Consider the following 13,226-nt stretch of genomic DNA (forward strand, 5'->3'; position numbering starts at 1 on the left):
GCCATCGAGACTTACAAGGGCGGCCTCCATGACTTCAGCAGAAGTGTAGTGAGGCCACCGCTGGAACTTGGCGGCCATTTTTAAAGAGTGATCCGGCAGCGGGGGAGGGTCAGCGCCGGCAGCGGGTAGGCAAGACTTGGGATCTTGCCTGCCTGCCCTGAAGAATCCACTGGACAACCTGGGTGGCTTCCTTTTTCAGGTACGACTCGGACCCTGTAGCTCGGGGGAGGGAGGGAGGAGAGCCGGCTCGCCCTGAAGAACAACTGGCTCTTGCGAGCCGGCTCCAGCACAACACTGGACCTCACAAAAAAGGTGCCGATATGCTGTACCGGTGCGTGCCGGCACAAAAAAAGCACTGTTATATCAATTTCAATGTTTCTGTGAGATGGACGTCCAAAAGCCAATTTAAGTCACTTTTTGGATGTCCATCTCTTTCGAAAATGAGCCTGATAGTCTCACAAACTCTGCATGTTTCTTGGTTTGGCTCCCTAGCCAAAGATATATTTGTGGGCCCCCCTACCAGGACCCCATCCCCAGAGGTGTAGCTAGGTTTTGATGTCAGGGGAACAAACCTTTGTAAATTAAGCACTGGTCGGTGTCGGACAGGCGGCAGTGCCGGTATTGTTGCTCAGGTGAAGAGACTGTGGCCGGCAATGATTAATACAGGCTGCCTCTGCTGCATCCCATCTGCAAGGAAACTGGAAGTTACATCAGGAGGTGGGAGGTATTAGAGGTCCCAGGACCGGCCAGGGCAAGCTGTCTTCTTAACTGTAAGTAAAATTATTAAAATTTTGACCATCACCTCAGGAACACTCTTTCTACCTGTAGAAACTCTGTTTAAATCAGATGGGCTTTTGTTTATATGGTGACTCTATACGATGTGGAGTCCATTAGTCCTGAGCATTTTTATTTCTGGTGACAAGAGCCACCATAGGCAGCCCTTGCCCCAGAGACTACTTTCAACTAGAGCCAGAAAATTTACCACAATATATAAGTCCTAATCCACCTATGAAAAGCTAGTACTATAAATAATACACTGGCCCAAGAGCACCAGCTACTGTGAAAATGGAACAAGTTGGACTGTTACAGATTCTTACACAGACACCACACACTAGGAGAATCCTTCACCTTAGCTGCACATGTAGAATATGGACAGACCCTCACTTGATACAAAATAGAGGACAATAAGAAACATGCAGACAAAAACTGAAATGGGGACCCCCCCCCCCCTCAAGAAATCCAGACTATAACCAGCAATATTAGTAAAAGAGATATAGAAATGTATTGTCCCCTCTACTTTGCAAAATAAAACAGAAAAAATGTACATTTTACAAAGCAGGCACATCTCAGTCCTTAAAGCTAAAAAGCTGTGATAAATAAATTCAAAATAAAACACTTTTTTCTACCTTTGGGCCCTGTTTACTAAGCAGCGTTATAGGCACGTTAACATTTTTAACGCTCGTTAACCATTTAAGCGCATTAACCATGTACATGCCTACAATATCCTTATAGGTGCCTACATGGTTAGCGCACGCGCTAAGTGTAGGCATGCTAAAAACACTAACGCACTTTAGTAAACAGGGCACTTTGTTGCCTGGGTATTTTATTTTTTCAAGCATGTTGGTCCCAGTTTCTTTTGTTTTCCTGTCTGTCTTCTGCTGTCTTTCCAGTGGATGCAGTCCATTTGTCCTTTCTCCACTTTTCCCTTCTCTTCTATTCCCTCACTATATCTGTCTTTGATACATTTCCTCTTTCTCTGTTTTCTCTCTCCTCCTCAGATTTCTTCTTCTCACTCTTCAGTCCTATACCTATATTTCACTTATCAGTACCTATCAACTTTCCATCTTCTCCTCTCACCCCTACCTCTCCTGTCTCACTCCTTCCCTGGCCTCGCATTCCCTTTTCTTTCATCCACTCCCCTTTATACAATTCTACCCTCTGTACTTACTGTCCTCCTCTCACTGATCTCTCCTTCAGAATGCCATGGCCTCTTCCCACATTGTTCCACCATGCCAATATCTCCTCTCCCTCTCTCTTCTTAAACCCTTACATAAGTACTTAAGTATTGCCACACTGGGACAGACCAGTAGCATACCAAGGGGGGGGCGGTGGGGGCGGTCCGCCCCGGGTGTCAGCGGGTGGGGGGGTGCTCCGTTGGCGCTTCCCGTCTGCCCTCGTCTCCTGTGTCCATCCTGTGCCTTTAAAGAAAAATCTGAAAAGCGGTATGGCAGGCAGCGCTTTCTGCACTGCTTGTAAAAGAAAGCAGCAAATCTCCTGTTTGACGTTGCATTGGGTCTTCCCTCACTGGCTCCCGCCTTCCTATTTTCGCGAGGGCGGGAGCCAGTGAGGGAAGACCTGATGCGACGTCGAAGAGGAGATTTGCTGCTTTCTTTTACAAGCAGTGCAGAAAGTGCTGCCTGCCATGCCGCTTTTCAGATTTTTCTTTAAAGGCACAGGATGGACACAGGAGACGAGGGCTGTCGTCTCTCAACGAAGGTGGTAGGTGGATCGGGTAAGGGGGGCTTAGATGGGAGAGGGAGACTGGGGTGGGGAGGGGGGTCTCAGATGGGAGAACAGGGGAGAAGGGGGGTGTGGGTCTCAGTTGGGAGAAGAGGACATGGGGATGGGGGTCTCAGATGGATGAAGGGGACTGGGGTGGGGAGGGGGTCTCAGAGGGGAGAAGGGGACTGGGGTGGGGAGGGGGGTCTCAGATGGGAGAAGAGGGGAGAAGGGGTGGGGAAGGGGCCATGAGAGAAAATGGGAGCCATGCCTGGGGCTGGTGGGAAAATGGGTCTGGGGCTGAAAAGGGGTCTCTAATGCAAGGCATGTTGATGACGGGGCTGGAACTGGGGGCTGAAAAGGAGGGTAGGTGGGATAAGGGGGCTAGTACTGGAACTGGGAGCTGAAAAGGGGCAGGGGCTGAAACTGGGGGAAAAGGGGACAGGGAGAAGTGGCTGGGGCTGAAGCTCGGGACTGGTGAGAGAAAAGGGCTGGGGCTGAAACTGCGGACTGGTGGGATAGGGGGGCTGAAAAGGGGGGGCAAGTGAAGGGATGTGGGCTGGGGCTAGAACTAAGGGCAGGTGGGATTAGAGAGCTGGAACTGGGGGCTGAAAAAAGGGGCAGAGAGAGAGGGGACAGATGATGGATGGATGGATGGATGGATGGATGGATGGAGGGGGAGAGGGAGGGCAGAACCTGGATGGATGGAGGGGGCGAGCGAGGGCAGACCCTGGATGGATGGATGGGGGGGAAGAGGGAGGGCAGACAGTGAATGGAACGGGGAGAGTGTGAGGGCAGACAGGGAATGGAAGGGGCAGGGAGAGAGAGCAGACATTGGATGGAGGGGACAGCAGAGAGGGCAGACACTGGATGGCAGAGAAAGAACGAAGACAGATGCTGGATGGAAGGAAGACAGTGAAAAGAAGATGAGGAAAGCAGAAACCAGAGACAACAAACTGTAAATAAAATATATATTTTTTATTTTTTTTGCTTTAGGATAAAGTAGTATTGTAGCTGTGTTAATAAGTGTTTATAATAGAACATGTAAGTAAGGTAATCTTTTTATTGGACTAATTTTAATAAATGTTGACTAACTTTCGGAGAACAAAACCCCCTTCCTCAGGTCAGGATAGGATACTGTAACAGCACTATACTGTATTGACCTGAGGAAGAAGGTTTTGGCCTCAGGAAGCTAAATGTATTAGTCCAATAAAATGGTATTATTTTATTTTCTATATTTGTTTTATTTCTATTTGTTAATTTGACAAAAAAAAAAAAAGGCACACAACAGCTTACAAAACAGTAGATAAAAAACAACAAAGCAGTGGAATCAAATGCATTTATTGGAACAATACCCGACGTGGCCACGTTTCGCCCTCAGGCTGCGTCAGGGGTACAAACTATCAAAAGTGTATGTAAATATATCATACACACTAGTAGTTCCAAAAATCTAGTTCCATTTATCTGCTACTTCCAACTGAACTGATATGCATACGGATACAGCTGTGAGGAAATGCAGAAGGGCTGCAAGTCCTCCACAGCACCTGGTGGGCGCGCTGGGCACCTAGAGCGGAGGCCCTGAGTGGATCGGAGTGGACCTGGGTGTTACCCCGGAGAAGGCTGTAAGGATATGCAGATGAGCTGCAAGTCCTCCACAGCACCTGAAAGGCAGCCGGTGGTAGAGCTGGACACCTCTCAGCTGAGGAAAGGCTTACCAGGGGTTAGGCCGAAGCCAGCATTCCTCCCCCTGAGGGTCGCCTGATCCTAGCCAAAAGCACCTGGAAACTCTGTGCACTTGGAGCGAAGGCCCTGGGAAGATCGGGGTGGAACTGGAGTCACCCCGGATACAGCTGTGAGGAAATGCAGAAGGGCTGCAAGTCCTCCACAGCACCTGGTGGGAGCGCTGGGCACCTAGAGCGGAGGCCCTGAGTGGATCTACTACCTAACATTCTTTCTGAGCTGCTGCACCACATCAGTTCTTATATATTAAAAGTAAACATGCTCTGCTTCTAGCCTAGCATCTCAATGTCACCCAACCCCTCTCTCTCCTCCACCCCTATGGTCCAGCAATTCCCTGTCCCCTCTTTCCTCCTTATTGTGCCAGGAGACACAGCTACATAAATCCCTAATGCTGTGAGCCTTCCAGTTTGTATAGGCAGCAAACTGCACACCAGACGTGAAAGCCTGCTAAGTGTGGTTTACTGCATACACAATCCGGGAAGAAGCAAGCCACCAGGGTTTGTGTAGCTGCATCTGTGGGTTCAGCATTTCTACCCTTCTCTTACTCACATTCTCTCCTCCTTCAACACCATCTTCCTCTGCTTGTCCTGTTTTCCATCTTTATAACACCAGCATAGGCGGTCGGTGGCCCAATTCTTTGGCGAGGCTAAAGGGGGCGTGGTTAGAGGGTGGAGCTTAAATCCATAATTGTCTGATAACACACAGAAAAAATAAATAAATAAAAATAAAAGTCACAATTAATACCTTTTATTAAATTTAGATATTAGATATGTATCATATGTCAAAGAATAAAGTGGTTGCTCAAAGCATATACTAACCACAATCGCTCAACTGTAAAACACTATGCACAAATTTGTGCAAAAACACACTCAGAACCTTACTGTACCATAACACTAGGCAGACCCTAATACACCAATATACCACCCATATGGAAAATGCAGACCGTCAACAATATGAAACAAGGGATCATAATATCACAATGCTCATGTAGAGCCACAAAACACCCTTTTAGGGTGGATAGTGTTCACAATGAACTCCTTTTATTAACGACTATATGTAGATCCTTCAAGAGGTAGTGTGTCGTGATTTAGGCTCTAAAACCCTTTCTGCAAAACACTATACACAAACTTGTGCAAAAACATACTCATAACCTTAGCAAACCATAACAGCACTAATTCCAAGGACAGGACGAGCTACAACCTTATGCGTGGAAAGGCAGCACTGTAATTACACCGGGCTCTAAAACCTAGTGAAACAAAAAAAACCCAAAAAGGGCTGTAAATACTACACACTAGTAGAATACTGCACCTTGATTACACATGAGAAACACACGACACAACAGATATGAAGGCAAAACTGGAAAGTTACCTCAAGAAGTCAGACTCAGCATGCAGCAATACTAGAAAAATTGAAACTTACATGCAAAATATCACAGATGCACATTTCCAAAAGCTGAAATATTCCAGTTAATAAATCCTTTGTTGTTTGATCATTTAGTTTTTCTATTCACTTTGGTCCCAGTGTCTTCTTTCCATTTGATATTTTTTCTCTCACCATGTCCACCATCCTCCTGTGTCCTTTTGCGTCCTTGTGTGTCTTTATGCATCCTGTCTACCATCTGTAGCCCTGTCCCTATCCTTTCTCCAGTTTCAGCATCTGCCTTCAAAGTGTTCCGATCCAGCCCTTAAATTCAGCAATTTCCCCTCCATCCATATCCAGCATTTCTCCCCTCCCCTCCATCCATGTGCATGTACTTCCTTTGTTTTTCCTACCCTCCATCCTTGTCCAACATTTCTCCTCTGTTCCCTGCCCTTCACTCCATCCATGTCCAGATTTCTCCTCTCTTCCCTCCCCTCCATCCATCCATGTCCAGCACCTTCCCTCTTTCTCTCCTACCCTTCCATCCAGTGTCATCCCTCTTTCTCTCTCCATCCTTCTACCCATTACCCTCTCCCAATCCTTCTGTCTATTGTCTCCCTCTCCTTCCATCCATTGTCTCCCTCTATATCTCCTTTCTTCTAAACAGTTCTCTCTCTTGACCCTTTTCCATTCAGCATGTCCTCTCTAAGGGCAGTGGTCCAGGCTGAAAGAAGTAATAAATAGGGCCACAGACCTTTATGTAAGGAGAGTAAATAAAAGCAAGAGAAAAAGGAAACCGATATGGTTCTCCAAGCAAGTGGCTGAGAAAATAAAGGCTAAAGAGTTAGCGTTCCAGAAATATAGAAAATCTCAAGAACAGGAACACGGGGAGGAATACCGGATGAAACTGAAAGAAGCCAAGAGAGAGGTACGTCTGGCGAAGGCGCAAGCGGAAGAACAAATGGCTAGAAATGTAAGGAGGGGCGACAAAAATTTCTTCAGATATATTAGTGAAAGAAGAAGGACTAAAAAAGGGAATTGTGAGACTAAAAGATACAGTGAACCGCTATGTAGATAATGATGAAGAAAAAGTCAATTTGCTAAATAGATACTTTTGTTCGGTTTTCACTGAAGAAAATCCTGGAGAAGGACCATGAGGGACTGGCAAAAGTACACCTGAGAATGGAATGGATAGAGCGCCGTTCATGGAAGAGAGTGTGTATCAACAGCTTGGAAAGCTAAAGGTGGACAAAGCCATGGGACCGGACGGGATCCACCCCAAAATATTGAGGGAGCTCAGAGAGGTTCTGGCGGGTCCTCTTAAAGATTTGTTTAATAAATCCTTGGAGACGGGAGAGGTTTCGAGGGACTGGAGAACGGCGGAGGTGGTCCCTCTTCACAAAAGTGGTGATAGGGAAGAAGCTGGAAACTACAGGCCGGTAAGCCTCACTTCGGTTATTGGAAAAGTAATGGAAGCCATGCTGAAGGAAAGGATAGTGAATTTCCTAGAAGCCAATAAGTTGCAAGATCCGAGACAACATGGTTTTACCAGAGGGAAATCGTGCCAAACGAATCTCATTGAATTCTTTGATTGGGTAACTGAAGAACTGAATCATCAACGTGCTATAGACGTAATCTACTTAGATTTTAGCAAAGCTTTTGACACGGTTCCCCACAGGAGGCTCTTAAATAAACTAGATGGGCTGAAGATAGGTCCCGAAGTGGTGAACTGGATTAGGAACTGGTTGACGGACAGACGACAGAGGGTGGTGGTGAATGGAGTTCGCTAGGAGGTGAGTAGTGGAGTGCCTCAGGGATCGGTGCTGGGGCCGATTCTGTTCAATATATTTGTGAGTGACATTGCCGAAGGGTTAGAAGGTAAAGTTTGCCTATTTGCGGATGATACTAAGATTTGCAACAGAGTGGAAACCTGGGAGGGAGTGGAAAGCATGAAAAGGGATCTGAGGAAGCTAGAAGAATGGTCTAAGGTTTGGCAATTAAAATTCAATGCGAAGAAATGCAAAGTGATGCATTTAGGGAGTAGAAACCCACGAGAGACTTATGTGTTAGGCGGGGAGAGTCTGATAGGTACTGAGGGGGAGAGGGATCTTGGGGTGATAGTATCCGAGGATTTGAAGGCGACGAAACAGTATGACAAGGCGGTGGCCGTAGCGAGAAGGTTGCTAGGCTGTATAGAGAGAGGTGTGATCAGCAGAAGAAAGGAAGTGTTGATGCCCCTGTACAAGTCGTTGGTGAGGCCCCACCTGGAGTATTGTGTTCAGTTTTGGAGGCTGTACCTTGCGAAGGATGTTAAAAAAATGGAAGCGGTGCAAAGAAAAGCTACGAGAATGGTATGGGATTTGCGTTCCAAGATGTATGAGCAGAGACTTGCTGACCTGAACATGTATACCCTGGAGGAAAGGAGGAACAGGAGTGATATGATACAGACGTTCAAATACTTGAAAGGTATTAATCCGCAAAAAAATCATTTCCGGAGATGGGAAGGTGGTAGAACGAGAGGACATGAAATGAGATTGAAGGGGGACAGACTCAAAAAAGATGTCAGGAAGTATTTTTTCACGGAGAGGGTGGTGGATGCTTGGAATGCCTTCCCGCGGGAGGTGGTGGAGATGAAAACGGTAACGGAATTCAAACATGCGTGGGATGTGCATAAAGGAATCCTGTGCAGTAGGAATGGATCCTCAGAAGCTTAGCTGAAATTGGGTGGCGGAGCAGGTGGGGGAAGAGAGGTTGGTAGTTGGGAGGCGAGGATAGTGGAGGGCAGACTTATACAGTCTGTGCCAGAGCCGGAGGTGGGAGGCGGAACTGGTGGTTGGGAGGCGGGAAATACTGCTGGGCTAGGGTTACCATACGTCCGGATTTCCCCGGACATGTCCTCTTTTTGAGGGCATGTCCGGGGCGTCCGGCGGATTTTGCCCCCGCCCACGTTTGTCCGGATTTCTGGACAAACGTGGGCGCGGGTGCGGGCAGGCGCGTGCGTGCGGTGGGCGTGTGGGCGGGCGATCGGCGCGTGGTCTCCCGTCCCCTCCCCTCCCTTACCATGTTCCCTGGTGGTCTAGTGACGTCTTCGGGGCAGGAAAGAGCCCCCTCCTTCCTGCCCGGAGCGCTGCCTCCCCTGTCTATCATCCTTCTCGGTCTGGCTGGGGATTCAAAATGGCCGCCGAGAGTTGAACTCTCGCGAGGCCGCTTCAACTCTCGGTGGCCATTTTGAATCCCCAGCCATACCGAGGAGGATGCAGCAGGCAAGGGCAGGCAGCGCTCCGGGCAGGAAAGAGGGGGCTCTTTCCTGCCCCGAAGAGAAGACGCTACTAGACCACCAGGGCTAGACAGTAAGTGAGGGGGGGGTATGTGATGGGGGGGGGGGAAATAGGGGCGGAACCCGGACCTGAAGGGGGCGGGGCCCGGACCTGAAGGGGGCGGGGTAGGGGGCGTGACATGTGTCCTCTTTTTCAGAGGACACAAAATGGTAACCCTATGCTGGGCAGACTTGAATGGTCTGTGCCCTGAAAAAGGCAGGTACAAATCAAGGTAAGGTATACACATATGAGTTTATCTTGTTGGGCAGACTAGATGGACCATGCAGGTCTTTTTCTGCCGTCATCTACTATGTTACTATCCCCATCCTTCCAGTGTCTTTCCTCTTTCCCTCCCTACCCATAGGTCCATTGTCTTCCCTCTTTCTGCCCCCTCCTTCCAGCTTTTCCCTCTTTCTCCCTCCTTTCATTCAGCATTTCTCCGTCTGACAGCTAGGGTCTCCCCCAGTTTCTCCCCAGCAGCTTCTCTCTCCTGCCCATGTCCCCTCTTTCTCCCCCCATCTTTCCACTAATCTCTCTCTCTCTCTCTCTGTACCCCTCTTCCATCCAGCATCTTCTCTCTGGCTCTCCCCTGCTCTTTTCCATGGCCCTGCCTTTCCCCTGCTCTCTTCCATGTCCCCTTTTTCTCTCCCTATCTCTCTCTGGCTTTCCCCTGCGATAGCAGGTTGCCAGAGCCTGTGTCAGATCCTTCCCTCTACTGCATCCTGCTCCTCTAGATAAGACACTTCCTGTTTGTTCAAGGGTGGGACTCCTGACACAAGCAGAGGGAAGAATCTGATGCCTGGCTCAATCAGGCAGCTTGTTATTGCTGCAGGGGCTGCTAAACAAAGTAGGCTAGACTGTCGGGGGAGGGGGAATAAGGAGAACAGAAACAAGTTGGGCTTGGGGAGGGAGGCTTGTCGTGGAACGGTGGGGTGGTATGGGAAGGGAGGGGAGAAAGCGGAAATTAAAAAAAAAAATGTGCCAGCCCTGCCTGTTCAAAACTCCAGGGCTGGGGGAGCAAGGAGGAAACTGCAGGAAGGACACCAGTAATAAACAACTGAGATTTTATGACTCCTCATCTTCCATCAGCAGCTATGACTCAACAAGCACTGCGAGAAACCAGTCTTTTTTAAGAGCGAGATTTTCCAGACAAGGGAGAGGAAACAGAAGTGGGCGGTTGGGACAGAGGAACAGATAATGGACACGATCCCAGAAAGACAATCAGTGGTGATCAATCTTTCTGGTAGGATTTTGACCATTATAGAGGAATCAACACTATCAAAGGGTCTTTCGTTTGTACCCTCTGTTCAATTTAACGAGTTTCAATTCACAATTGATTTTAAAAAATTCATAAGGAAATTACAATTGAAATTGTTTTTTTAGTGTTGGATCCGCGGTCATCATAAATGTGGAACGTGTCGAATTTGTAAAATCACCAGACAAACTAAGGAATTTTTCAACCCACATACCAATAAAAAATATGATTTGTTTCATTTCACCAATTGTCTGTCTGACCACGTTGTATATCAGATCAGCTGTCCATGCAAAAAAATGTACATAGGAATGACAACCAGACCATTAAAAATAAGGAATTTAGAACATAGATCTAATTTAAGGAGAATGGCATGCAAAGAACCTAATGTAGAACATTGCATAAAGAACAATCATAAATTTGAAGATCTTGAGTGTTTTGCAATAGATAAAATTGACAAACTGAATAGAGGCGGTAACTGGAAATTACTGTTACAAAGAAGGGAAGCACAGTGGCTTGAACAGCTCTATAGATTGCTATGTCTTTTATTGACAAATTAACACACTTTAATATAATGGCCAGCATGAGCAATGCACTTAATTGATGAATATATATAAATCAGGTGCCCTAAGTATGACACTGAGACGCCATTTTGTAATAATCAAAACGTCCTCCCTGCAAGTAAGTGTACCTTTGGGCTGATGTGTGTTGTGTGAATTTATTACTTCAGATTGTCCAGCTTAACATTTGTGTCTTTTAGACCCTCAGCATTTCACTATAATCAGCACTTAGTTCCTGAGGAAGCCTGTTACCGTGGTGAAATGGTGGCCCCCGTCGAACGGTTAAAAGATAGTGCTGTATAAAAATTCAAGCCCAGGGAAATCTGCTACAAGTTAAGTGTTACCTTTCATTCCTAAAAGCTGTGCTGCTGAGAGGATTATTTTGACAACTTTGACAAAGAAGTAATTGTAAACATTATAAAAGATATAACATAGTAGTAATTCCCTTTGGAGTTTTTTGCCCAATGATAGAAATCTAGCACTCTTTACGCTTAAAAGTTTTTACAATGTAATAGTGCTTAAAACCATTGGCAAGTTTACTAATGGTTTCTGAGGGCTTTTTCTCCAGAGAAGTACCTTATCACACTTGTGAAGGTAAAATTATGTATAATCATACCTGATAATTTTCTTTCCATTAATCATAGCTGATCAATCCATAGACTGGTGGGTTGTGTCCATCTACCAGCAGGTGGAGATAGAGAGCAAACTTTTGCCTCCCTATATGTGGTCATGTGCTGCCGGAAACTCCTCAGTATGTCGATATCAAAGCTCCATCCGCAGGACTCAGCACTTAGAGAATTACACCCACGAAGGGACACTCTGCCCAGCTCACCACCGCCGAAACGGGGGAGGGGAATTAACCCAGCTCATCCCCACACAAGTGGGGGAGGGGAATCCGTCCAGCTCATCCCCGCGGAGCGGGGGAGGGACACCACACCCGCCGATGCGGGGGGATCTGGCTTATCCTGCAACCGCAACCGCGGGAGGAGCTGACTGACCCTAACACCGCCGAAGCGGGAGGGGTACAAAGCTGCCCTACAGCCGCACGAAGCGGGAGGGAGTGCCGGCAGAATTTATGTCTCAATCCAGCCCCGTAAAACGGGGGGGGAGAGGAATGCAGCAGCTCACTGTAACACAAACTCGTCTCAACTCTTGAAGAATCCAAGTGAAAAAACTTGAACACGAAGTCTTTCTGAAGTAACTGAAGACTAAACTTGAACCTGAAATGCAACCAGAATAAAAACAGTACAGATATCTGGGAGGGGCTATGGATTGATCAGCTATGATTAATGGAAAGAAAATTATCAGGTATGATTATACATAATTTTACCTTCCATATCATCAAGCTGATCAATCCATAGACTGGTGGGATGTACCGAAGCAGTACTCACCCAGGGCGGGACATTGAAATCCCTGACCTCAACACTGAAGCTCCAAACCGGGCCTCCGCCCGTGCAGCCACCGTCAAACGGTAATGCTTGGAGAATGTATGAGCCGAAGCCCAAGTTGCCGCCTTGCATATCTCTTCCAAGGAGACGGATCCGGCCTCTGCCATCGAGGCCGCCTGAACTCTCGTGGAGTGAGCCTTCAGCTGGATAGGCGGCACCTTCCTTGCGGCCACATAAGCCGCTGCAATGGCTTCCTTGACCCATCTTGCCACTGTAGGCTTAGCAGCCTGCAGACCCTTACAAGGACCTGCAAACAGGACAAGCAGATGATCCGATTTCCGGAAATCATTGGTCACTTCCAAGTATCTGATGATGACTCGCCTCACATCCAGATATTTAAGAGCAGAGTACTCCTCTGGGTAGTCCTCCCTACGAAAGGAAGGGAGACAGAGCTGCTGATTCACATGGAAGCGAGAAACAATCTTGGGCAGAAAGGGAGGCACTGTGCGAATAGTCACTCCTGCCTCAGTGAACTGCAGAAAAGGCTCTCGACATGAGAGCGCCTGGAGCTCGGAAACTCTTCTGGCTGAAGTGAGAGCCACCAAAAAGACTGCTTTCCACGTCAGGTCTTTCAGAGATACCCTTGACAAGGGTTCAAAAGGCGGCTTCTGCAATGCTCTTAGCACCAGGTTGAGATTCCACGCAGGCACCACTGAGTGCAGAGGGCGCAGGTGATTAACTCCCTTGAGAAAGCGCACCACATCTGGCTGCGAAGCCAGGGAAGCACCCTTCAGGCGGCCCCTGAAGCAAGCCAGAGCCGCTACCTGGACTTTAAGGGAACTGAGCGACAGGCCTTTCTCCAGACCTTCTTGCAGGAACGCCAACACTGAAGAAATTGGAGCAGTGAAGGGAGTAAGTGAGCCTGCTTCACACCACGCTGCAAAGATACGCCAAACCCTGGCGTAAGCAGTAGAAGTAGAGCGCTTCCTCGCTCTTAGCATAGTGGCGATGACCTTGTCTGAGAAGCCCTTCTTCCTCAGACGCTGCCGCTCAATAGCCAGGCCATAAGACCAAAGGGGGAGGGATCCTCCATCACCACGGGACCCTGATG

The sequence above is a fragment of the Microcaecilia unicolor genome, chromosome 3 (assembly GCF_901765095.1).
Source record: "Microcaecilia unicolor chromosome 3, aMicUni1.1, whole genome shotgun sequence".
Classification (NCBI taxonomy): domain Eukaryota; kingdom Metazoa; phylum Chordata; class Amphibia; order Gymnophiona; family Siphonopidae; genus Microcaecilia; species Microcaecilia unicolor.